The sequence below is a fragment of the Protomyctophum bolini genome, assembly GCF_963924005.1.
Source record: "Protomyctophum bolini genome assembly, chromosome: 7".
In the NCBI taxonomy this organism is placed as follows: Eukaryota; Metazoa; Chordata; class Actinopteri; order Myctophiformes; family Myctophidae; genus Protomyctophum; species Protomyctophum bolini.
In genome coordinates, this window is record NC_137868.1 from 16,648,434 (window position 1) to 16,653,903 (window position 5,470).

Here is a 5,470-nt window from a genome sequence, read left to right on the forward strand (position 1 = left end):
AGATTGACCCAGTATGTTCATTTTATGGTTTTTTTATTATAATGAACTCAGCTGAGTCATCATATTGGCTAGTAATCATTTGTTTTAATCAGTGGCCTTCCTGGCCTGGCATTTGGCCTTTGTGCCCTTAAAACAAAGGTCAAGTGGCCTTGCCCCTAAAATGAGGTAGTTCCACGTCTGGTTTGTCTCATTCTCTGCAGATCCATTAGGTTAAGGCTCTTGATGCAGTCTTTGACTGAGGATGAACGGTTTGTTAGACCTGTTTACATACAGCCAGTGGGATGCAGGCAGGAGTTTCTTTGAGCATGCCGTGTCTTGCCTTGCCCACTGTTATGACATACAGTGATTCAAGCTTGTTTTGAAGTAGATAACAGGTTGTTCTGAATATTGCTCTCAGGTAGATAAGCAGATCAGCAGCAGTGAGATGAGGAGATAGCTGTCTCCACACGGGGCTTGTAAAACTCCAACCCCTCTGGCTACGTGTTGTTTTGTTCTGTCTGTGGACTGGTGGGATGTTAGATTATCTAACATCCCATACATATAATTACATATCTAACTTGGATAATGTAATTATAGGGGGTCTGGACAATAACCCAGAGTCAGGTTATTATTGCTGTGTAATCCTTCGCAGAAAATGCACGTGATGAAACTTGCGGGATGTGGTTGCAAGTTTTGGTTTTAATAGTTGGTTGTAAACAAGACCATGACCTGAAGGTCCTACATTTGTGAAAATTACTTGACTCCTATCCTTATTCCTTATTCAGACTTGAATTCCGTTTGGGATAAACATCAGGTCATCCTTTCCCCAATCCCCACACTATGGGCTACATTGCCATCTAGTGGTAGCACGTTGACAGAACAGCATGAGGGCTTGAATATAAATTGTATGGTGTATGTATAATGTAGGTATTTTGCCTTGGTGGGATATTTACATTACTAGATTTTCTTTAGATCTAGCCTATATTGCAGTGATCAGAGCAATGGTGTTTTAAGTGTTAAAGGACAACTTTAGTTTTTTTCAACCAAGGTTCATGTTTTAGGTTGTTAAAGATGAGTGTTCATTTGCTGCTTTCTTTCGTTTTAGCGATTTCAGCTATTTTTGACAGGGGGGCGGGGGCATTCGAACATGGGGCTAAATATTTATTTTTTTAAACAATTTTATTGCGATTTATTTATTTATTATTTAGTATAGTCCGGCAGCCGAGGTGGACAGGTGGGAAATTTGGTATATAGTCTTTGTATTGGCCTAAAATATTGTCTATAGATACATTCATGAATCCACTTGCTGACCGGCTGTCGGTATTGGGCAATTTTCTATAGTGGTTTCTTGTGACCCTACCATTAACATCCTATGGCAGGCAAAATGTCAAAAATGTCTAACTTTCCTTTTGCTTTAAGTAGCATGTGAAATAGGGGGTTTTCATGATTCTGAATCCATTACAAGCATTAGTTTTGCACAAAATACACTCACAGCACATTTTGGGCACATTTGGGCAAGTGGCTATGGCTGCTTTTAGCCCAAGGAGTGTATTTTGTGCAAAACTAATGCTTAGAATGGATTCAGAATCATGAAAACCTCCTAGTTTGACATGTCACATGCTACTTAAAGCAAAAGGAAAGTTTGACATTTTGCCTGCCATAGGATGTTAATGGTAGGGTCACAAGAAACCCCTATAAAAAATTGCCCAATACCGACAGCCGGTCAGCAAGTGGATTCATGAATGTATGTACTAGACAATATTTTAGGCCAATACAAATACTATATACAAAACTTCCAATAGCCTAGTCTCTTCAGTCTCACTGGTAATTGCATTATCAAGAATCAAGAAGAAGCTTTTTATATTAACTCTGAAGTTAGCCTGCCCCACCCCAGTGTGATTTCTGGTCTAGAGGGGCGCTTTCAAACAGCCGGTAGATCCCATTGGTTCAGCGATCTGCAGTGTATATTTGTACGTCTTTAAATGTTCAGATTAATTAAAAATGGAGGACCCTGAACAAGTCGTAGTGCTTTTTCTGGTTTTATCTTCTTCGTAGCAGTTTTTGTTTTTGACCTGTACTTTCGTTGAAATGTATAGGCCTACCCATTCTACATACTGTGAATACAAATTTCAATCAATCAAATCTGTGCACATGTAAGTCAATTTATTTTTCTGTTAAATATATAATGAATTAATTATTTATTATTACTTTATGGAAAGAAATAACAATCTCTCTCTCTCTCTCTGTCTATGACTCTGTTTCTCTCTCACTTCCGGGTACAGTAGCTACGCCAGATCAGACACCCAGTATTACATATAGATACTAGATAGGTTGACACAAAGCCTTTGTAAGGTAAATGTGTATTGGTCATCAATATAAAGCAGGCTGTGCCGTAGCAGGGCTCATTCATTCATTTCTGCAGCCAGGAGGATCGAGTCACCTGAAAGTCAACCATTTGATAAGATAAAGATGGCAGTCGTTCATGGTAAGCTGTGAATTTCCCCCAAAAGTTACTGCAAAATCCTGAGAAATTGCTGCTATTTGTTTCACAAACTCTTTACACCAAGCTACCCTTGTCTACATGGCATATAACAGCAAATGAACATTTGTGGTTTTGTAAGCCAGCTTTTCCAAGTTGCAATTTGACATAGCTCTATTCCATATTATTGAATTGAAGTTAATTGAATTGGATATACATATAACGTGTGTGCTTCACTCGCTTTTGCACACAGCAGAGTAGAAAACATTGGGGATAAGGCACTGAATGCAGTAACCCAACCCCTTCCTGCTCACCATGGCAGTGCAGGTTAGCCTACAGGACGTCTAGACTCTAGTTGACCAACAGGCACTTCCCGGCCATCCTGGCTTCCAAGCTGTGGAATAAACTTCCCCAGCTTGCAGTAAAAACTGTAGGGGGCGACTACTGCCAGAGTCTGAAAACTCACTACCTGACTGCACTGTTAATAATCTTGATAATAAAGTATTCAATCAATCAATCAACGTCAACCTCTTCACCTTACACCTTATAGCACAGCACGCCTCTCTGCCTACGTTTAACACAAATTGATATACAAAGTGAGTATCATTTTGTAAAGGCAATATCACACAAGAGCTAGTATTTGTGTTTTTTGGTTGTAGATAAATTGCGTGCGTGCGTGAGTGTGTGTGTGTGTGTTTGTAGGTGGTTGTTGGATTGTATATGATTCTTAAAGTGTTTGTGCATATGTAAAGCATTAGATAACGCCTGGAAAGAGGTCAAACCAGTTTCTAACGGAGTCACCCAGCTGTTATCAAACAGGAGAAATGAGCTAGTACCCACAGGTGAGTGAGTATAGTGATTGTCGATTGATGTTTAGTAAAGGACATTTGCTATACGGTATGTTTTTAATAGCATCTTGGTCTCTCTTCTCTCCCCCTCTCTATATCGCTTGCTCTCTTTGTGTCTCCGTTTAGTTTTTTTTAATTAGTCACTGGTTGTGTGGAGGTTTATTTGGGTGCTCTCGACAGTGACAGCAGTGACGATGAAGATAGTCACAATCACCATATGTCAGGTCTGGAAAAAACTTCAGAAAACGCATTTGGCTGTGATGGAGGCCTCGCTCTTCTCTGACTGAGGTTTCACTCTTTCCCCAACTAGGACAGCTGCATCAGCGGATGTGAGTTTCTCTCCAAGTCGCTTTGTAGCCAGTGTTGCCAGATTTCATGAGAGAAATAAAAAAATCACACCCGTGTGAAGTGATATATCCAGACTAAAATTATTAGTATTGCCGCCACCACCAATAACCATGATAGTACTAGTATCTGCACCCAGGGGCATCACTATATGCCAGCTTGTGAATGTGATGGACATTTCCATTAATGTTTTATTTTTGCCACGGACATGCAAAACAAGTGATCAATGATATTACCAGAACACAAATGTATAGCCTACAGTACTAATTGACTCTTGACGTGTCATAGTGTCTAGCTACTCTATTCCATTGCGCTACACATTTTAAAATAAGTCACTTATCAAAACTTATTTTTGGGGGAAAGCCGATCTACAAGCTCACAATACATTACGGCATGTTGTGACCTTGTAGAACAGCTGTTGTCCTTTCTTCTTAGCCTATTGTGATGTCAGGGTTAAATTAGTTAGCTATAGTTACCCAACTTACCCAGCGAGACTGGGAAGTTATCCACTGTATACTGGCAGGTGGCCGTCCTGAGACAGGCATTATATGTGGCACATAATGCGAAGTATATTCCATGTTTGGGATTTCAATAAATGGGTCTTATACAGTAAGTACAGTTGCAGTCCGAGAAAGGGACACTTCGCTGCAAAGGTGAATGGGTGTGCAGTATACTTCATATTAGGTTATTGCAGATGGCCTTTCAGAGGACAGTGTTATACTTGGGGACATGAGACTGGAAGTTCTACAAGCTAAACTAGTTTTGTGTTTGTCAACGTGGCTTGAATAGTGTCAATAATGTCAATTAAGGTGTGGTACTGTACTCTATGTTGCAGATGACAATGTAAACACACCTAAGATTCAAAACAGATAGTAAGTACATGAGTGATGAGTGAAAGCCATGTCAGGATTTAAAGGATTGCAGTGTCACAAATTGTAGTTTGATTAGGGTGCCCAACCTTGATCAGAGCTGAGGAGCAGGTCTGTGGATCAAGGGTTTCCAGGATGCTTGTTGTCGAGTGTTATTATGATTTAGTTGTGCACTTTGAAACACTTTCTCTCAAATGACAAAATAATATAACTATTTACTTGTCCAGGTCTGCCCTCTTTAACAATGATGTCATGCCATGTTCTTTTCCACTGTGGTCATACAGTTGACTTGACTCACACATACCATGACAAATGTGGTACCGATATCGCATACAATACAACACATTTCCTGACACTATATTTAAAATTGTGAATATTAAAATATGTCTATATGTCTATATATATATACATGTGTACATACAAACAACGTTCACTGTGTTGATGGAGCATTTTCTATAACAAAGTAGATAGACTAGACCCCATTAGTGTCATTGCTGTAACTTGGTATGTGCAATATGATGCTGTTGCTGCAGGGTGAACTATGGGTAGCATTATAGTATAATAATGCTACCCACCCCAAATCACCACCAGCCCCCACTGGAGGGAACATAGGGTCTGTTTTGGAATGAGGGAACATAGGGCTGAGGGAACTGGTACGATCCCCAGATAATGGGCATTAAAGGGAAACATGTTGACAGACACATATAGAGATCTCCATATATGGCCACAAAAGGGGGACAGACAGGTACTACTTTACTCAAAATTGTTCAAAGCTTTCTAAACCTTTGGGAACCAACACAAGTCGTGTGAAGCACACAAAAAACAATGGGACATGGTTGAGATGGATAGATTTAAAAGCAAACCTACAACAGAATTAAGCAGATTGTGATCTGAAGAATGTGGAAGAACACTTACACTTAAGAACACATAATACACATACAACAGAGATC